General features: G+C 47.8%; 1 pseudogene across 2 annotated transcripts; it reads left to right on the top strand.

Moving 5' to 3' along the window:
• Window positions 1–3,507: 3,507 nt before the first annotated feature.
• LOC144675655 (perforin-1 pseudogene) lies at window positions 3,508–21,586 on the top strand (annotated as a pseudogene). Of its 2 annotated transcripts, none has more exons than XR_013575119.1 (2): window positions 3,508–3,588; window positions 19,814–21,586. The product of XR_013575119.1 is annotated as a perforin-1 pseudogene, transcript variant X1 (transcript). The 2 variants fall into 2 exon arrangements; XR_013575120.1 differs by lacking the exon at window positions 3,508–3,588 and adding an exon at window positions 10,026–10,122.
• Window positions 21,587–22,733: the final 1,147 nt, after the last annotated feature.

Genomic DNA, 22,733 nt, shown 5'->3' on the forward strand with positions numbered 1-22,733 from the left:
GAGAGACACAAGTCAGTGTACAGCTGTCTCCCTGAGAGAGAGGGGACTGAGAGACACCAATCAGTGTACAGATATCTCCCTGAGAGAGAGGGGACTCAAAGACATCAGTCAGTGTACAGATATCACCCTGAGAGAGAGGAACTGAGAGATACCAGTCAGTGTACAGATATCTCCCTGAGAGATAGGGGACTGAGAGACATCAGTCAGTGTACAGATACCTCCATGATAGAGAGGTGACTGAGAGACACCTGTCAGTTTAAAGATATCTCCCTGAGAGAGCCGGACTGAGAGACACCAGTCAGTGTACAGATATCTCACTGAGATAGAGAGACTGAGAGACACCAGTCAGTGTACAGATATCTCCCTGAGAGAGACGGACTGAGAGACACCAGTCAGGGTACAGATATCTCACTGAGATAGAGAGACTGAGAGACACCAGTCAGTGTACAGATATCACCCTGAGAGAGAGAGGGGACTGAGAGACACCAGTCAGTGTACAGATATCTCCCTGAGAGAGATGGGACTGAGGAACACCAGTCAGTGTACAGATATCTGCCTGAGAGAATGGGACTTAGAAACACCAGTCTGTGTACAGATATCACCCTGATAGAGAGGGGACTGAGAGACACCAGTCAGTGTACAGATATCTCCCTGAGAGAGAGAGCGGGGACTCAGAGAGTCTAGTCAGTGTACGTATCTCTCTTTGAGATAACCACAGTTAATACTGACATGTTTAACAGTCCATCCATTGCCTCACATGGCCTTCATCCTGCTACAACGCTTTGTTTCTTTTAGCTGTTTACTCAGTGAAATCTTCACAAGTTTAGGATAAGAATCTGGCAACAATGCCACAGTACAATCACTGGAGACGATCTCACAGACACAATCTCTATTCTATTCTTATCTTACTCTCAATGCAAAGGACAAAGTAGCTCTTAAACTTCACTAAGCAGCACAGAGCAGCCTCTATCTGAATCCCATGCCCTGCCATTGGTCAGGTTGTGTACAGTGGGAGTGAATGGGGAGGGGTTTGGGTCCATTGGGATTGTGTACAGTGGGAGTGAACGGGGAGGGGTTTGGGTCCATTGGGATTGTGTACAGTGGGAGTGAACGGGGAGGGGTTTGGGTCCATTGGGATTGTGTACAGTGGGAGTGACGGGGAAGGGGTTTGAATCCATTGGGATTGTGTACATTGGGAGTGAACGGGAAGGGGTTTGGGTCCATTGGGATTATTTACATTGGGAGTGAATGGGAAGGGGTTTGGTTCCATTGGGATTGTGGACCGTGGGAGGTGTTTGGGTCCATTGGGATATTGTACAGTGGGAGTGAACGGGAAGGCGTTTGGGTCCATTGGGATTATTTACATTGGGAGTGAACTGGAAGAGGTTTGGTTCCATTGGGATTGTGTACAGTGGGAGTGAACGGGAAGGGGTTTGGGTCCATTGGGATTGTGTACAGTGGGAGCGAACGGGAAGGGGTTTGGGTACATTGGGATTGTGTACACTGGGACTGAACGGGAAGGGGTTTGTGTCCATTGGGATTGCGTATAGTGGGAGTGAACGGGAAGGGGTTTGGGTCTATTGGGATTGTGTACAGTGGGAGTGAACAGGAAGGGGTTTGGGTCCTTTGGGATTGTGTACAGTGGGAGTGAACGGGAAGGGGTTTGGGTCCATTGGGATTGTGTACAGTGGGAGTGAACGGGAAAGGGTTTGGGTTCATTGGGATTGTGTACAGTGGGAGTGAACGGGAATGGGTTTGGGTCCATTGGGATTGTGTACAGTGGGAGTGAACGGGAAGGGGTTTGGGTCCATTGGGATTGTGTATAGTGGGAGTTAACAGGAATGGGTTTGTGTCGATAAGGAATATGTGGAACATCGGATGTAACTTGCCTCTGTTCCTCTATCGAAGTCTCCACTTTAACATGAGGCTGATTGATACTCTCATAGCTACACACAGGGAGCTGAGGAGAAGCTGAGGCTCTGAGCTGTAGGGGGACATTATTAGACACATCATTGTGGCTGACCAGCCCAGGCTCACTCACACTCGAGGGAGATGCACAGTGTGACCCTCATACTCACACCTCGCTTACCTGAACCTATCATGGTTTTCTGTTCTCCAGAAGTCATGAGTCACCCTCTCCCTACCACTTCCTTCTCTCAGTCATCTCAAACACAGGAGGCTGAGAGAGAGGCTCCCTCTGTGAAAGCGGTCCCTGACGGAGAGACTCCCTCTTTAACAGGGGTCCCCGACGGAGAGACTCCCTCTTTAACAGGGGTCCCTGACGGAGAGACTCCCTCTTTAACTGGGGTCCCTGACGGAGAGACTCCCTCTTTAACAGGAGTCCCTGACAGGGAGACTACCTCTTTAACAGGGGTCCCTGACATGGAGACTCCCTCTTTAACATGGGTCCCTGACAGGGAGACTCCCTCTTTAACAGGGGTCCCTGACAGAGAGACTCCCTCTTTAACAGGGGTCCCTGACGGAGAGACTCCCTCTTTAACAGGGGTCCCTGACGTAGAGACTCTCTCTGTAAAAGGGGTCCCTGACGGAGAATGTGTGGCAGCAAGGACCCTTAGCACATCTGGTGTCAATGGGAATCGGGTGGAAACTCTCCGCTGGCTGGAGTCATACCGAGCACAAAGGAAGATGGTTGTGGTTGTTGGAGGTCAGTCACCTCAGCTCCAGGACATCACTGCAGGAGTTCCTCAGGGTTAGTGTCCTCGGCCCAACCATCTTCAGCTGCTTCTCCAACTGAACCTTGTAGCTAAACCCACACCTCCCCTCATCCCCGGGATCCGTTCTGGTAAATCTCCCTCCCCCACCCTCTCGGGGACACTCACATCCTCCCTACAGTGTGGCGGCCGGAGCAGGAGATGCTGCTCGAGTTGGGGCCTAACCAGAGTTTGATCAAGGTTCAGCCTGGACTTCGCTGCTTTGTCCTCGATGCCTCAGTGGATGGAACCCGAGATCCCAGACGTTTTGCTAACTGCGCTCTCAACATGTCTGCCTTCAGGACCGATGCCCAGGTAAAGCCCGGGTCCCTGTGCCCCTGCACAGGCCTTAGAACTGGGCCACGAAGTCTCTGTCGCCCCCCCCTCCACAACCCTTCTCCCAAAACGACATTGCCTCCCACTTCCCTGTGTTAAACTGCAGCCGCCGCTTGCCTGCCCATTGTGCTGGCCTCTCTATGTCCAGGTACAGAGGCAAGAAAGATCACGTGGACAAGATTTGAGATAAGAGAGGTGGGACTGGGGCTGTGGTTGGGGTTGGGGGGGAAACATGACTCAGTCGCCTTCAGAATAACAACCTGTTTGCGTCATCGTCACCTCGCCGTTTGTGGGATCTTGCTGTGCACACATAGCCAGTAACTTTTCACACTTCAAAAGGAAACCAAACCACAGAAGTGGATTGTTGAGTGCGAAGTGTTCGTGGGTGGTCTGTGGCCATAAAGACTCCTGTATAAAGGTCACACTCACCTGTTCTGGTGTCTCTCTGAGTCCTGAGGTTACAGTTTCCAAGACTCGGGCTGGTCTGGGCTGGAAGAGGAGCTGGGAACGGCCTCCAGACTAGGAGGGAATCTCCACTGAGGTGAGTCAGACAATCAGCACCGGATTCAACATGGGCAAGGAGCAGGGAGCATGGAGAAATGAGAGAGAGAGAGAGATAGACAGAGAGAGAGAGAGAGACAGAGAGAGAGACAGAGACAGAGAGAGACAGAGAGAGAGACAGAGACAGAGAGAGACAGAGAGAGAGAGAGAGACAGAGAGAGAGAGACAGAGACAGAGAGAGACAGAGACAGAGAGACAGAGAGAGAGACATAGAGAGAGACAGAGAGAGAGAGAGACAGAGAGAGAGAGAGACAGAGACAGAGAGAGACAGAGAGAGAGAGACAGAGAGAGACAGAGAGAGAGAGACAGAGAGAGAGAGACAGAGAGAGAGAGACAGAGAGAGAGAGACAGAGAGACAGTGAGAGAGAGACAGAGGGAGAATGAGACAAAGAGAGACAGAGGGAGAGACAGAGAGAGAGACAGAGAAACAGTGAGAGAGAGACAGAGGGAGAGAGAGAGAGACAGAGAGAGATAGAGAGAGAGAGAGACAGAGAGAGATAGAGAGAGAGAGAGAGACAGAGAGAGAGAGTGAGACAGAGAGAGAGAGACAGAGGGAGAGAGAGAGAGACAGAGAGAGATAGAGAGAAAGAGAGACAGAGAGACAATGGGAGGGATACAGAAGCAGAGAGAGAGAAAGACAGGGCGAGATAGAAAGAGAGAGAGACAGAGAGAGAGATAGAGTGAGGCAGAGAGAGTGAGAGACAGTGGGAGAGGGATACAGAAGCAGAGAGAGAGAGAGAGAGAGAAGGGGTGAGATAGCAAGAGGCCGAGACAGAGGGAGAGAGAGAGAGAGGGAAGGAGAAAAAGTGTGACATCTGCAGAGAGAGGGAGATGGAGGGGGAGAGAGAGAGAGAGAGAGGGGCAGGGGGTCTGAGGGACAGAAGCAGGCAGAAGGAGAGAGAAAGAGGGAGCAAGAGAGTGACAGAGAGAGAGCGAGAGCGTGAGACAGAGTGTGGGAGAGGGAGGGACAGGTCGGCAAGAAGCGGAGTGAGGGAGAGAGAGAGTGAGGGAGACAAAGAGAGAGTGAGAAAGAGAGAGAGAGAACGATAGAGAGAGCAAGTGGGAGCGGGAGGGACAGATTGGCAAGAGCAGAGAGAGGGAAAGGGAGAGCAGGGGAGATAGAGAGAAAGAGAGAGGGGGAGAGAGGCGCAGAGAGAAAGAGGAGAGAGGGATATAGAAAGAGAGACTGGAGAGAGAGAAAAACACAGAATGAGTGAAAGACAGAGAGCAGGAGCGTAAGAGAGACAAAAAGGGAGAGGGGAGATAGAGACACAGATTGGGAAAGAGAGAACGAGAGGGAGATGAGGGATAGAAAGGAAAAGACAGAGAAAAGGAAAAGAGTGAGGGACAAAGAGATAGAGACACAGAGATGGACAGAGGGAGAGGGAGATAGAGAGAGACAAACAGAGACAGAGAGAAAGGAGAGAGAGAGAGAGAGAAATGGAGATCAAGAGAGACAGACAGACGGAGGAATGAATGAAAGAGAAGGAGAGATACAGAGGTCAGAGGAGAGACAGAGGAGTTCAGGATGGTTTATATATAAAATAACAGACACCTGGGAGAGACTGGAATCTAATCGAGGGGTTCGGGGTGGTTTATATATAGAATAACAGAAACCCGGGAGTGAGTTACAGACTGGAATCTAATCGAGGGGTTCGAGGTGGTTTATATATAGAATAAAAGATACCCGGGAGTCAGTTACAGGGTGGAATCTAATCGAGGGGTTCAGGGTGGTTTATATATAGAATAACAGATACCCGGGAGTGAGTTACAGACTGGAATCTAATCGAGGGGTTCGGGGTGGTTGACATATCCAATAACAGATACCTATGAGTGAGTTACAGACTGGAATATAATCGAGGGGTTCAGGGTGGTTTATATATAGAATAACAGATACCTGGGTGTGAGTTACAGACTGGAATCTATTCGACGGGTTCGGGGTTGTTTATAAAAATAATAACAGATACCCGGGAGTGAGTTACAGACTGGAATCCAATCGAGGGGTTTGGGGGGTTTATATATAGAGTAACAGATACCCGGGAGTGAGTTACAGACTGGAATCTAATCGAGGGGTTCGGGGGGTTTATATATAGAGTGACAGATACCCGGGAGTGAGTTACAGTCTGGAATCTAATCGAGGGGTTCGGGGGGATTATATATAGAATAACAGATACCCGGGAGTGAGCTACAGACTGGAATCTAATCGAGGGGTTCGGGGTGGTTTATATATAGAATAACAGATACCCGGGAGTGAGTTACAGACTGGAATCTAATCGAGGGGTTCAGGGGGTTTATATAGAGAATAACAGATATCCGGGAGTGAGAAACAGACTGGAATCTAATCAAGGGGTTCGGGGTGGTTTATATATAGAATAACAGATACCCGGGAGTGCGTTACAGACTGGAATATATTCGAGGGGTTCGGGGTGGTTTATATATAGAATAACAGATACCCGGGAGTGAGTTACAGACTGGAATCTAATCGAGGGGTTCGGGGTGGTTTATATATAGAATAACAGATACCCGGGAGTGAGTTACAGACTGGAATCTAATCGAGGGTTTTGGGGGGGTTTATATATAGAATAACAGATACCCGGGAGTGAGTTACAGACTGGAATCTAATCGAGGGTTTCGGGGGGGTTTATATATATAATAACAGATACCCGGGAGTGAGTTACAGACTGGAATCTAATCGAGGGGTTCGGGGTGGTTTATATATAGAATAACAGATACCCGGGAGTGAGTTACAGACTGGAATCTAATCGAGGGGTTCGGGGTGGTTTATATATAGAATAACAGATACCCGGGAGTGAGTTACAGACTGGAATCTAATCGAGGGGTTCGGAGTGGTTTATATATAGACTAACAGATACCCGGGAGTGAGTTACAGACTGGAATCTAATCGAGGGGTTCGGGGTGGTTTATATATAGAATAACAGATACCCGGGAGTGAGTTACAGACTGGAATCTAATCGAGGTGTTCGGGTGTTTTATATATAGAATAACAAATAGCCCGGAGTGAGTTATAGGCTGGAATCTAATCGAGGGGTTCGGGGTGGTTTATATATAGAATAACAGATACCCGGGAGTGAGTTACAGACTGGAATTTATTCGAGGTGTTTGAGGGTTTATACATAGAATAACATATACCTGGGAGTGTGTTACAGACTGGATTCTAATCGAGGAGTTCGGGGTGGTTTGTATATAGAAAAACAGATGCCCGGGAGTGAGTTACAGACTGGAATCTAATTGAGGAGTTCGGGGTGGTTTATATATAAAATAAAAGTAACCCAAGAGTGAGTTACAGACTGGAATCTAATCAAGGAGTTCGGGGTGGTTTATATATAGAATAACAGATACCCGGGAGTGAGTTACAGACTGGAATCTAATCGAGGGGTCCGGGGTGGTTTATATATAGAATAACAGATACCTGGGAGTGAATAACAGACTGGAGACTAATCGAGGGGTTAGGGGGGTTTATATATAGAATAACAGATACCCGAGAGTGAGTTACAGACTGGATTCTAATCGAGGGGTTCGGGGTGGTTTATATATAGAATAACAGATACCCGGGAGTGAGTTACAGACTGGAATCTAATCGAGGGGTTCGGAGTGGTTTATATATAGACTAACAGATACCCGGGAGTGAGTTACAGACTGGAATCTAATCGAGGGGTTGGGGGTGGTTTATATATAGAATAACAGATACCCGGGAGTGAGTTACAGACTGGAATCTAATCGAGGAGTTCAGGGTGGTTTATATATAGAATAACAGATACCCGGGAGTGAGTTACAGACTGGAATCTAATCGAGGGGTTCGGGGTGGATTATATATAGAATAAAAGATACCCGGGAGTGAGTTACAGACTGGAATCTAATCTAGGGGTTCGAGGTGGTTTATATATAGAATCACAGACACCCGGGAGTGAGTTACAGTCTGGAATTTATTTGAGGGGTTCGAGGGGTTAAGGTATAGAATCACTGATACCTAGGAGTGAATTACAGACTGGAATTTAATCCAGGGGTTCTGGTGGTTTATATATAGAATCACAGAAACCCGGGAGTGAGTTACAGACTGGAGTCTAATCGAGGGGTTTGGGGTGGTTTATATATATATATATATAATCACAGATACCCGGGAGTGAGTTACAGACAGGAATCTAATCGAGGGTTTCGGTGGGGTTTATATATATAATAACAGATACCCGGGAGTGAGTTACAGACTGGAATCTAATCGAGGGGTTCGGGGTGGTTTATATATAGAATAACAGATACCCGGGAGTGAGTTACAGACTGGAATCTAATCGAGGGGTTCGGGGTGGTTTATATATAGAATAACAGATACCCGGGAGTGAGTTACAGACTGGAATCTAATCGAGGGGTTCGGAGTGGTTTATATATAGACTAACAGATACCCGGGAGTGAGTTACAGACTGGAATCTAATCGAGGGGTTCGGGGTGGTTTATATATAGAATAACAGATACCCGGGAGTGAGTTACAGACTGGAATCTAATCGAGGTGTTCGGGTGTTTTATATATAGAATAACAAATAGCCCGGAGTGAGTTATAGGCTGGAATCTAATCAAGGGGTTCGGGGTGGTTTATATATAGAATAACAGATAACCGGGAGTGAGTTACAGACTGGAATTTATTCGAGGTGTTTGAGGGTTTATACATAGAATAACATATACCTGGGAGTGTGTTACAGACTGGATTCTAATCTAGAGGTTCGAGGTGGTTTATATATAGAATCACAGACACCCGGGAGTGAGTTACAGTCTGGAATTTATTTGAGGGGTTCGAGGGGTTAAGGTATAGAATCACTGATACCTAGGAGTGAATTACCGACTGGAATTTAATCCAGGGTTTCTGGTGGTTTATATATAGAATCACAGAAACCCGGGAGTGAGTTACAGACTGGAGTCTAATCGAGGGGTTTGGGGTGGTTTATATATATATATAATCACAGATACCCGGGAGTGAGTAACAGACTGGAATCTAATCAAGGGGTTCGGGGTGGTTTATATATAGAATAACAGATACCCGGGAATGAGTTACAGACTGGAATCTAATCGAAGCGTTCGGGGTGGTTTATATATAGAATAACAGATACCCGGGAGTGAGTTACAGACTGGAATCTAATCGAGGGTTTCGGGGGGGTTTATATATATAATAACAGATACCCGGGAGTGAGTTACAGACTGGAATCTAATCGAGGGGTTCGGGGTGGTTTATATATAGAGTAACAGATACCCGGGAGTGAGTTACAGACTGGAATCTAATCGAGGAGTTCGGGGTGGTTTATATATAGAATAACAGATACCCGGGAGTGAGTTACAGACTGGAATCTAATCGAGGGGTTCGGAGTGGTTTATATATAGACTAACAGATACCCGGGAGTGAGTTACAGACTGGAATCTAATCGAGGGGTTCGGGGTGGTTTATATATAGAATAACAGATACCCGGGAGTGAGTTACAGACTGGAATCTAATCAAGGGGTTCGGGTGTTTTATATATAGAATAACAAATAGCCCGGAGTGAGTTATAGGCTGGAATCTAATCAAGGGGTTCGGGGTGGTTTCTATATAGAATAACAGATACCCGGGAGTGAGTTACAGACTGGAATTTATTCGAGGTGTTTGAGGGTTTATACATAGAATAACATATACCTGGGAGTGAGTTACAGACTGGAATCTAATCGACGAGTTCGGGGTGGTTTGTATATAGAAAAACAGATGCCCGGGAGTGAGTTACAGACTGGAATCTAATCAAGGAGTTCGGGGTGGTTTATATATAGAATAACAGATACCCGGGAGTGAGTAACAGACTGGAATCTAATCGAGGAGTTCGGGGTGGTTTATATATAGAATAACAGATACCTGGGAGTGAGTTACAGACTGGAATCTAATCGAGGGGTTCGGGGTGGTTTATATATAGAATAACAGATACCCGGGAGTGAGTTACAGACTGGAATCTAATCGAGGTGTTCGGGTGTTTTATATATAGAATAACTAATAGCCCGGAGTGAGTTATAGGCTGGAATCTAATCAAGGGTTTCGGGGTGGTTTCTATATAGAATAACAGATACCCGGGAGTGAGTTACAGACTGGAATTTATTCGAGGTGTTTGAGGGTTTATCCATATAATAACATATACCTGGGAGTGAGTTACAGACTGGAATCTAATCGAGGGGTTCAGGGTGTTTTATATATAGAATAACAGATACGCGGGAGTGAGTTACAGACTGGAATCTAATCAAGGGGTTCGGGGTGGTTTATATATAGAATAACAGATACCCGGGAGTGAGTTACAGACTGGAATCTAATCGAGGAGTTCAGGGTGGTTTATATATAGAATAACAGATACCGGGGAGTCAGTTACAGACTGGAGTCTAATCGAGGGGTTCAGGGTGGTTTATATATAGAATAACAGATACCCGGGAGTGAGTTACAGACTGGAATCTAATCGAGGGGTTCAGGGTGGTTTATATATAGAATAACAGATACCCGAGAGTGAGTTACAGACTGGAATCTAATCGAGGGGTTCGGGGTGGATTATATATAGAATAAAAGATACCCGGGAGTGAGTTACAGACTGGATTCTAATCGAGGGGTTCGAGGTGGTTTATATATAGAATCACAGACACCCGGGAGTGAGTTACAGTCTGGAATTTATTTGAGGGGTTCGAGGGGTTAAGGTATAGAATCACTGATACCTAGGAGTGAATTACAGACTGGAATTTAATCCAGGGGTTCTGGTGGTTTATATATAGAATCACAGAAACCCGGGAGTGAGTTACAGACTGGAGTCTAATCGAGGGGTTTGGGGTGGTTTATATATATATATAATCACAGATACCCGGGAGTGAGTTACAGACTGGAGTCTAATCGAGGGGTTTGGGGTGGTTTATATATATATATAATCACAGATACCCGGGAGTGAGTTACAGACTGGAATTAAATCGAGGGGTTCGGGGTGGTTTATATAAAGAATAACAGATACCCGGGAGTGAGTTACAGACTGGAATTAAATCGAGGGGTTCGGGGTGGTTTATATAAAGAATAACAGATACCCGGGAGTGAGTTACAGACTGGAATTAAATCGAGGGGTTCGGGGTGGTTTATATATAGAATAACAGATACCCGGGAGTGAGTTACAGTCTGGAATCTAATCGAGGGGTTCGGGGTGGTTTATATAAAGAATAACAGATACCCAGGAGTGAGTCACAGACTGGAATCTAATCGAGGGGTTCTGGGTAGTTTATATATAGAATAACAGATACCCGGGAGTGAGTTACAGACTGGAGTCTAATCGAGGGGTTTGGGGTGGTTTATATATATATATAATCACAGATACCCGGGAGTGAGTTACAGACTGGAATTAAATCGAGGGGTTCGGGGTGGTTTATATAAAGAATAACAGATACCCGGGAGTGAGTTACAGACTGGAATTAAATCGAGGGGTTCGGGGTGGTTTATATATAGAATAACAGATACCCTGGAGTGAGTTACAGTCTGGAATCTAATCGAGGGGTTCGGGGTGGTTTATATAAAGAATAACAGATACCCAGGAGTGAGTCACAGACTGGAATCTAATCGAGGGGTTCTGGGTAGTTTATATATAGAATAACAGACACCTTGGAGTGTGTTACAGACTGGAATTTAATTGAGGGGTTCGAGGGGTTATTGTTTAGAATCACAGATACCCGGGAGTGAGTTACATACTGGAATCTAATCGAGGTGTTCGGGGTGGTTTATATATAGAAGAACAGATACCCGGGAGTGAGTTACAGACTGGAATATAATCGAGGTGTTCGGGGTGGTTTATATATAGAAGAACAGATACCCGGGAATGAGTTACAGAATCTAATGGATGGGTTGGGGGGAGGTTTATATATATAATAACAGATACCCGGGAGTGAGTGACAGACTAGAATTTAATCGAGTTGTTTGAGGGTTTATACATAGAATAACAGATACCCGGGAGTGAGTTACAGACTTGAACCTAATCGAGGGGTTCATGGGACGTTTGTATACAGGATAACAGACACCCGGGAGTGAGTTACAGACTGGAATCTAATCGAGGGGTTCGGGGTGGTTTATATATAGAATAACAGACACCCGGGAGTGAGTTACAGACTGGAATATAATCGAGGGGTTCGGGGTGGTTTATATATAGAATAACAGATACCCGGAATGAGTTACACACTGGAATCTAATCGAGGGTTTCGGGGTGGTTTATACATAGAATAACAGATAGCTGGGAGTGAGTTACAGACTGCAATCTAATCGAGTAGTTCGGGGTGGTTTATATATAGAATAACAGATACCTGTGAGTGAGTTACAGACTGGAATTAATCGAGGGGTTCAGGGTGGTTTATATATAGAATAACAGATACCTGGGTGTGAGTTACAGACTGGAATCTAATCGACGGGTTCGGGGTTGTTTATAAAACTAATAACAGATACCCGGGAGTGAGTTACAGACTGGAATCCAATCGAGGGGTTTGGGGGGTTTATATATAGAGTAACAGATACCCGGGAATGAGTAACAGACTGGAATCTAATCAAGGGGTACAGGGGGTTTATATATAGAGTAACAGATACCCGGGAGTGAGTTACAGACTGGAATCTAATCGAGCGGTTCGGGGGGTTTATATATAGAGTAACAGATACCCGGGAGTGAGTTACAGTCTGGAATCTAATCGAGGGGTTCGGGGGGATTATATATAGAATAACAGATACGCGGGAGTGAGTTACAGACTGGAATCTAATCGAGGGGTTCGGGGTGGTTTATATATAGAATAACAGATATCCGGGAGTGAGTTACAGACTGGAATCTAATCGAGGGGTTCGGTGTAGTTTATATATAGAATAACAGATACCCAGGAATGAGTTACAGACTGGAATCTGATCGAAGCGTTCGGGGTGGTTTATATATAGAATAACAGATACCCGGGAGTGAGTTACAGACTGGAATCTAATCGAGGGTTTCGGGGGGGTTTATATATATAATAACAGATACGCGGGAGTGAGTTACAGACTGGAATCTAATCGAGGGGTTCGGGGTGGTTTAGATATAGAATAACAGATACCCGGGAGTGAGTTACAGACTGGAATCTAATCTAGGGGTTCGAGGTGGTTTATATATAGAATCACAGACACCCGGGAGTGAGTTACAGTCTGGAATTTATTTGAGGGGTTCGAGGGGTTAAGGTATAGAATCACTGATACCTAGGAGTGAATTACAGACTGGAATTTAATCCAGGGGTTCTGGTGGTTTATATATAGAATCACAGAAACCCGGGAGTGAGTTACAGACTGGAGTCTAATCGAGGGGTTTGGGTTGGTTTATATATATATATATAATCACAGATACCCGGGAGTGAGTTACAGACTGGAATCTAATCGAGGTGTTCGGGGTGGTTTATATATAGAATAACAGATGCCCGAGAGTGAGTTACAGACTGGAATCTAATCGAGGGTTTCGAGATGGTTTATATATAGAATAACAGATACCCGGGAGTGAGTTACAGAATCTAATGGATGGGTTGGGGGGAGGTTTATATATAGAATAAAAGATACCCGGGAGTGAGTGACAGACTAGAATTTAATCGAGTTGTTTGAGGGTTTATACATAGAATAACAGATACCCGGGAGTGAGTTACAGACTTGAACCTAATCGAGGGGTTCATGGGACGTTTGTATACAGGATAACAGACACCCGGGAGTGAGTTCCAGACTGGAATCTAATCGAGGGGTTCGGGGTGGTTTATATATAGAATAACAGATACCCGGGAGTGAGTTACAGACTGGAATCTAATCGAAGGGTTCGGGGGGTTTATATATAGAATAACAGATACCCGGGAGTGAGTTACAGGCTGGAATCTAATCAAGGGGTTCGGGGTGGTTTATATATAGAATAACAGATACCCGGGAGTGAGTTACAGACAGGATTCTAATCGAGGAGTTAGGGGTGGTTTATATATAGAATAACAGATACGCGGGAGTGAGTTACAGACTGGAATCTAATCAAGGGGTTCGGGGTGGTTTATATATAGAATAACAGATACCCGGGAGTGAGTTACAGACTGGAATCTAATCGAGGGGTTCGGGGTGGTTTATATATAGAATAACAGATACCGTGGAGTCAGTAACAGACTGGAGTCTAATCGAGGGGTTCAGGGTGGTTTATATATAGAATAACAGATACCCGGGAATGAGTTACAGACTGGAATCGAATCGAGGGTATCGTGGTGTTTAAATATAGAATAACAGATTCCCGGGAGTGAGTAACAGACTGGAATCTAATCGAAGGTATCGGGGTGTTTATATATTGAATAACAGATTCCCGGGAGAGAGTAACAGACTGGAATCTAATCGAGGGGTTCGGGGTGGTTTATATATAGAATAACAGACACCCGGGAGTGAGTTACAGACTGGAATCTAATCGAGGTGTTCGGGTGTTTTATATATAGAATAACAAATAGCCCGGAGTGAATTATAGGCTGGAATTTATTCGAGGTGTTTGAGGGTTTATACATAGAATAACATATACCTGGGAGTGAGTTACAGACTGGATTCTAATCGAGGAGTTCGGGGTGGTTTATATATAGAATAACAGATACCCGGGAGTGAGTTACAGACTGGATTCTAATCGAGGAGTTCGGGGTGGTTTATATATAGAATAACAGATACCCGGGAGTGAGTTACGGACCGGAATCTAATCGAGGGGTTCATGGGAAGTTTATATATAGAATAACAGATACGCGGGAGTGAGTTACAGACTGGAATCTAATCAAGGGGTTCGGGGTGGTTTATATATAGAATAACAGATACCCGGGAGTGAGTTACAGACTGGAATCTAATCGAGGGGTTCGGGGGGATTATATATAGAATAACAGATACCCGGGAGTGAGTTACAGACTGGAATCTAATCGAGGGTTTCGGGGTGGTTTATATATAGAATAACAGATACCCGGGAGTGAGTTACAGACTGGAATCTAATCGAGGGTTCTGGGTGGTTTATTTATAGAATAACAGATACCCGGGAGTGAGTTACAGACTGGAATCTAATCGAGGGTTTCGGGGTGGTTTATATATAGAATAACAGATACCCGGGAGTGAGTTACGGACTGGAATCTATTCGAGGAGTTCGGGGTGGTTTATATATAGAATATCAGATACCCGGGAGTGAGTTACACACTGGAAGCTAATCGAGGGGTTCGGGGTTGTTTATATATAGAATAACAGATACCCGGGAGTGAGTTACTGACTGGAATCTAATCGAGGGGTTCGGGGTGGTTTATATATAGAATAATAGATACCCGGGAGTGAGTTACAGACTGGAATCTAATCGAGGGGTTCGGGGTGGTTTATATATAGAGTAACTGATACCCGGGAGTGAGTTACAGGCTGGAATCTAATCGAGGAGTTCGGTGTGGTTTATTTATAGAATAACAGATACCCGGGAGTGAGGTACAGACTGGAATCTAATCGAGTGGTTCGGGGAGGTTTATATATAGAATAACAGATACCCCGGAGTGAGTTTCAGACTGGAAACTAATTGAGCAGTTCAGGGTTGTTTATATATAGATTAACAGATACCCGGGAGTGAGTTACAGACTGGAATCTAATCAAGGGATTCGGCGTGGTTTATATATAGAATAACAGATACCCGGGAGTGAGTTACAGACTGGAATCTAATCGAGGGGGTCAGGGTGGTTTATATATAGAATAACAGATACCCGGGAGTGAGTTACAGACTGGAATCTAATCGAGGGTTTTGGGGTTGTTAACATATAGAATAACAGATACCCGGGAGTGAGTTACAGACTGTAATATAATCGAGGGGCTCGTGGTGGTTTATATATAGAATAACAGATACCCGGGAGTGAGTTACAGACTAGAATCTAATCGAGGGGTTCGGGGGGTTTATATATAGAATAACAGATATCCGGGAGTGAGTTACAGACTGGAATCTAATCGAGGGTTTCGGGGTGGATTATATATAGAATAACAGATACCCGGGAGTGAGTTACAGACTGGAATCTAATCGAGGAGTTCAGGGTGGTTTATATATAGAATAACAGATACCCGGGAGTGAGTTACAGACTGGAATCTAATCGAGGCGTTCGGGTGGTTTATATGTAGAATAACAGATACCCGGGAATGAGTTACAGACTGGAATCTAATCGAGGCGTTCGGGTGGTTTATATATAGAATAACAGATACCCGGGAGTGAGTTACAGACTGAAATCTAATCGAGGGGTTCGGGGTGGTTTATGTTTAGAATAACAGATACCTGGGAGTGAGTTACAGTCTGGAATCATATCACATATGTGTAACTTACCCCGTGCTGTAACTGTCCTGGGAGTATTTGATGGAAACAGTTTAAAGGGAGATTTACTCAGTATGTAACCCTGTACTGTACCTGTGCTGGGACTGTTTGATGGGGACGGTGTAGAGGGAGCTTAAATCTGTATCTAACCCTGTGCTGTACCTGTCCTGGGAATGTTTGATGGGGACAGAGTAGAGGGTGCTTAACACTTTATCCAACCCCATGCTGAACCTGTCCTGGGAGTGTTTGATGGGGATAGTATAGTGGGGGCTTTACTCTGTATCTAACCCCGTGCTGTACCTGTCCTGGGAGTGATTGATGGGGATAGCGTAGAGGGGGTTTTACTCTGTATCTAACCCCATGCAGTACCTGTCCTGGGAGTGTTTGATGGCCACAGAGTAGAGGGAGCTTTACACTGTATCTAACCCCTTGCTGTGCCTGTCCTGGGAGTATTTGATGGGGACAGTGTAGAGGGAGAATTAATCTGTATATAACACCGTGCTGTACCTGTCCTGGGAGTGTTTGATGGGGACAGTGTAGAGGGAGCTTTACTCTGTATCTAACCCTGTGCTGTACCTGTCCTGGGAGTGTTTGAAGAGGACAGTGTAGTGGGAGCTTTACTCTGTATCTAACCCCGTGCTGTTCCTGTCCTGGGATTGTTTGATGGGACATTGTTGAGGGAGATTTGCTCTTTACATAAACCCTAACTCTATCTGTCCTTGTAGAATTTGATGGGGACAGAATAGAGGGAGCTAAACTCTGTTCTAACCCAGTGCTGTACCTGTCCTGGGAGTGTTTGATGGCGACAGTGTAGAGGGAGCTTTACTCTGTATCTAACCCCGTGCTGTTCCTGTCCTGGGAGTGTTTGATAGGGACAGTGTAGAGGGAGCTTTACTCTGTATCTAACCCCGTGCTGTTCCTGTCCTGGGACTGTTTGATGGGGACACTCTAGAGGGAGATTAGCTCTGTATCGAACCCAATTCTGTACCTGTCCTGGGAGTGTTTGATGGGGACGTTGTAGAGGGAGCTTTACTCTGTATCTAACCCCGTGCTGTACCTGTCCTGGGAGTGTTTGATAGGGACAGTGTAGAGGGAGCTTTACTCTGTATCTAATCCCGTGCTGTTCCTGTCCTGGGACTGTTTGATGGGGACACTCTAGAGGGAGATTAGCTCTGTATCGAACCCAATTCTGTACCTGTCCTGGGAGTGTTTGATGGGGACGTTGCAGAGGGAGCTTTACTCTGTATCTAACCCCGTGCTGTACCTGTCCTGGGAGTGTTTGATGGGACAGTCTCTGACGGAGAGACTCCCTCTTTAATAGGGGTTCATGATGGAGAGACTCCCTCTTTAACAGGGGTCCCCGACGGAGAGTCTCCCTCTTTAACAGGGGTCCCGGACGGAGAGGCTCCCTTTTTCACAGTGGTCCCCGACGGAGAGTCGCCCTTTTTAAAGGGCGTCCCTGACGGAGAGACTCCCTCTTTAACAGGGGTCCCTGACAGAGAGACTCCCTCTTTAACAGGGGTCCCCGACGGAGAGACTCGCTCTTTAACAGGGGTCCCTGACGGAGAGACTCCCTCTTTAACAGGGGTTCCTGACAGAGAGACTCCCTCTTTAACAGGGGTCCCCGACGGAGAGACTCGCTCTTTAACAGGGGTCCCTGACGGAGAGACTCCCTCTTTAACAGGCGTCCCTGACGGAGAGACTCCCTCTTTAACAGGGGTCCCTGACGGAGAGACTCATTCTTTAACAGGGGTCCCTGACGGAGAGACTCCCTCTTTAACAGGGGTCCCTGACGGAGAGAATCCCTCTTTAACAGGGGTCCCTGACGGAGAGACTCCCTCTTTAACAGGGGTCCCTGACGGAGAGACTCCCTCTTTAACAGGGGTCCCTGACGGAGAGACTCCCTCTTTAACAGGGGTCCCTGACGGAGAGACTCCCACTTTAACAGGGGTCCCTAACGGAGAGACTCATTCTTTAACAGGGGTCCCTGACGGAGAGACTCCCTCTTTAACAGGGGTCCCTGACGGAGTGACTCCCTCTTTAACAGGCGTCCCTGACGGAGAGACTCCCTCTTTAACAGGGGTCCCTGACGGAGAGACTCCCTCTTTAACAGGGGTCCCCGACGGAGAGACTCCCTCTTTAACAGGGGTCCCTGACGGAGAGACTCCCTCTTTAACAGGGGTCCCTGACGGAGAGACTCCCTCTTTAACAGGGGTCCCTGACGGAGAGACTCCCTCTTTAACAGGGGTCCCTGACGGAGAGACTCCCTCTTTAACAGGGGTCCCTGATGGAGAGACTCCCTCTTTGACAGGGGTCCCTGACAGCGAGGCCCCCTCTTTAACAGGGGTCCCTGACGGAGATACTCCCTCTTTAAAATATTTCCCTGAACCCCATACCCAACCTCACATATCCAAGCCCATTGGACAATGCAAACCCACCCCCCCTCCCACCCCCAAATCCCGCTCGGCCCCTCTGCTCCCTCTCAACCCCAAAATGCATTACCACACTCAAACCCTTATAACTACCCACCTGCCTAACCCAACCTCACCCCCATTATATGCTCTTGCCCCACAATAAGTAACATCCCCCATAACTCCAACTTTCCCCACACCCCCTGATGTCCCTCATAACCCCCTTACTCCCCCATTCAACCCTCACAGTTTCACACTGCACCTCACCCAACAAACCACACGCCCCCTCACCCCACATACCTAACCCCATCATCCCACTCCCCGTATGACCCCCCCCCCACCCCCACCACCTCATGCACACAATATGTACTATATAAGAACTACTGAGTCCTAGAAGACCATTTGGGAGTCTTTGAGATGCTCATAAATCTGTCAAAAGTAACCGTTCTTCCATCCAGTTTTTAAAATTTAATCCTTTTGACTGCTCATAAATCTGTTAAAATGAAAATGTACTTCAGTGCCAATGAAGCAAAGCCACTTAACTGCTCATAAATCTGTCAAAATTATCAAACCATACTTTAATATCCACTTGAAAATACATAACCCTCTTGAAAATTCATAAATCTGTCAAACTAAATAAGCAGTTCTTCAACCCACTTCAATAAATCCTCCTAATGACTCATAAGTCTATCAATGTTAGCTAATAGTTCTGCAATCCACTTCAAAAAAGATCCAAATATCTCTTCAACCTTTCATATTAAAAAGACAGTGTTTCACTCCCATTTAAAAGAACTTAAGTCCTCTTAGCAGCTAATAAATCTGTCAGTATAAACTGAAAAATCTTCAGATCCACTTAAAAAGTAATCATTTTAATAGCTCATAAATCTGTCAAAGTGAACAAGCTGTGTTACAACTCCAGTTAAAAGGATCAGAATCCTCTTCACGCCTCATAAATCTGTCAAAATTATCAAGCAGAACTTTCCTATTCTCTTTAAAACACAAAGTCCTCTCAAGAGTTCCTAAATCTGTCAAAATAAGCAAACAGTTCTTCAATCCTGTTCAATCAAAACCATCTTAACAGCTCATAAATCTGTCAAAATAAGCAAACTGTCCTGTGATCCACTTCAAAATAGATGCAAACAACTCTTAAACCTGACAAAATAAAGAAACAGTATTTCACATCCATTCAAAAGAACTTAAATCCTCTTAACAGCTCATAAACCTGTCAACATCAACTGAAAATTCTTCAGATCCACTTTTAAAATTGATCATTTTAATAGCTCATAAATCTGTCAAAATAAACAAATATCCTCTTCAAAACTTATAATCCCCATTCCTCTTCAAGAGAAAGAGTGCTTGTCTTTACAAAGGATTCCCTGATGGGGATATTCACACCTTGAAAGGGGTCCCTCATGGTGTGGGTCTGTCTTACACCCCCTGCTTTCTCTTCCAGAATACTCTGACTCAGCTGATGGGAGCAGCTGTCGATGCCACCATGCCAAGTGGATTATCCTGCCTCTTATTCCTCTGCATCTTCCGGGGCTCCCTCTGCCAGTGCAACATGGGCAGTGCCAATGAATGCTCGGGCACCACTTTCGTACCAGGGGCCAGGCTGGCGGGGGAGGGGTACGACGTGGTGACCCTGCGCACCAAGGGGGCCTTCGTGATCGATGTCAACGCCTGGCGCGGCCCAAACGGCACCTGCACCCTCTGCAGAAACCACCTACTGGCCAACGCCCGGCAACGCCTGCCCCTCTCGCTGGTGGACTGGCGGGTCCGCCCGTCCTGCAAGCACTCGCTGTCCAGCCATCTCTTCCGCTCCACCGCGGAGCTGGCTGAGTCCACCACCTCGGCGATCTCCAACGATTGGAAGGCGGGCCTCCAGATACCCATCAAGCCGGGCATAACCGGCAACCTCGTGGTGGCGGGTTCCAAGTCCAAGCTGACGACTTTCGGCACAACGAGGTCCAAATCGGACAAGTACAGCTTCACCAGCCACCAGTTCCACTGCCAATACTACCAGTACCGGGTGAAGGACCAGCCCCTCTTGGCCCCCGAGTTCTCCCAAGCTCTGGCGACCCTGCCCAGCGCCTTTAACGAGGGCACCAAGTACCACTACCGGCAGCTGGTGGCCACCTACGGCACCCATTACGTCAAGTCGGTCGAGCTGGGCGGTTGCTTCAAGGACGTGACGGCTATTCGGATCTGTGAGGCGGCGTCCCGGGGCTACACCTCCGAGGTGGTGAAGGACTGCCTGGGGGTGGAGGCCAGCGCCCAGGTGGGCATACAGATCGGTGCCACGGCAAGATTCCAGCGGTGCAAGGAGTTGGCGCGCGCCATGAAACACCAAGACAGCTTCCACCAGGCCTTCGGTGACCGGGAGACGGAGGTGACGGGGGGTAAGGCCGGCCAGGGGGCGGACCTCTTCTTCTCCCAGGATGGGACAGCCTTCACCCGCTGGGCGGACAGCCTGACCACGGTCCCGGGCATGGTGCGGTACGCGCTGGAGCCCCTCCACCACCTGCTGCCCCGCTCCGACCCACGCCACGCCAACCTGCGGCGCTACCTCAGCGACTACATCATGGCCAACGCCCTCTCCCGGGAGTGCGGGGCCACCCAGTGCCCCTCGGGCTCATACCAGGACCGGCGGGACCCCTGCTCCTGCCTGTGCCGCGAGGACAGCCGGGTGGACCACCAGTGCTGCTCCAAGGAGAAGGGCATCGGGCGCCTGACGGTGACGGTCAAGAGAGGTCACGACCTCTGGGGGGACGTCTTCTCCGCCGCCGACTGCTACGTGGTCGTCAAGTACGGCCGGGCGTCGGCCAGCACCCCGGTGAAGTGGAACACCAACAACCCCACCTGGGACGCCGGGCTGGAAGTGGGCGAGGTCAAGGCTGAGTCCGGGCACCAGCTGACCCTCGAGGTCTGGGAGCACGACAAGAGCTTACGGGACGTCCGGCTGGGCAGCTGCCAGCGACCCCTGACCTCCGGCCCCCACAGCGAGGTCTGCTACGTCGGGCAGGGGAGCGTGACCTATGACTACGCCTTCACCTGCGGCCCCCACCTCGGGGGGCCCACCTGCCAGGACTACGTGGCCCTCCCCCCACCCCTCACCGATGGCCCCGCCTTCACCGCCTACCCGGGCGCTGCCAACTTCACCCTGCGCCCCGACTCCCCCGACTCCTCTCCCTCCGATCAATCGCTCCCCTTAGTTGTCTACCCCTGAACCTTACCCTATTGACCCTCCCCCCCCACCCCTCACCCCTCCCTCGGATGGAGCGCTACCCACCCCCCACCCTCCCCGCTCAATTCCATCGCAGTGACCTTCCCCCCACACACCCCCCAACTCCAATTCCTGCCCTGTCAGCCTCTGGGAGAATCAGGCGGGTGATAAGACTTCCCGGTCACAACGGGCGTGAGTCCTCAGCTACCAAACCTGACACGCCCGGCTTCACCGACCTTTCATTCGATGGGGAGAGGTTCCCCATGGAGCTGGTGTGTTCCCCACTTTTGCTTTGCATTGTTTCCCGTTGAGCTCTACGCTATCCGGAGCATCGCTTTGCTTTTAGGGGTTGAAGCCTGTGTGTTCATTTACAACACTGCTTGCAGGCACCTTAGCTTGAGGTGGGGTGGCAAGTAGGCAAAGCGGCACTCAGGCAGTGAGACCACCCCCGCAACACCCAACACCCCATCGGCACCCAGTAAGAAATCCCCGTGTCTCAGGGAAGCGACTGTGCTGGAGAGAGAAGGTGCAAACGCCAGGAGGACGCACTTCAACTTAGTCACTTGAGATCATCGCCAGAGTGAATTCGCCTCGTGTCATGACTACCAGTGGACGAGGCGAGTCAAAGCTTGAATGAATACAACTGATGCGCTCAGCAAAGCCCAGGCACTCAGCCAGGCCTGTTCCCCAGGTCCCGCAATTGGCATTTCCGAGGCGGAACTATGTCGTAGCAGCACAGTAGGAGCAGCGTAAGCCTCAATCCACATGCGAAGCTCTGATGCATAGGAGATGCCTTGGAACTTTTACAATTAAGGAATGAATGCATCGCACCAGGTGGTGCAGTGCCAACAAAAAAAACCATGCTGATTTGCAATTGCATCTGTATAATCTTATCTCTTTTTCAATAAATGTGATTGAATGGCATTTAACCTGTGTCACGTGCTCAGCCTGAATGGTGTGTGGGTTTTGGAGAGGTGCACGATGGGGTTGTGTATGCCTCGGTGGAGCAGTTGGCAGCGTCTGCAAGGGCTTCCTCGTGGCTTTGGCCTGCAACGGTGATTGAAGAAAGAGCGTAGTATGAAGGGGCACAATCCAGTGGGAGCACAGATCTCAGTACCATCCCACGTGCAGCACAGCTGTCCGCCAGTAC

Source organism: Cetorhinus maximus, unplaced genomic scaffold, assembly GCF_964194155.1.
Source record: "Cetorhinus maximus unplaced genomic scaffold, sCetMax3.hap1.1 HAP1_SCAFFOLD_1077, whole genome shotgun sequence".
NCBI classification, from domain to species: domain Eukaryota; kingdom Metazoa; phylum Chordata; class Chondrichthyes; order Lamniformes; family Cetorhinidae; genus Cetorhinus; species Cetorhinus maximus.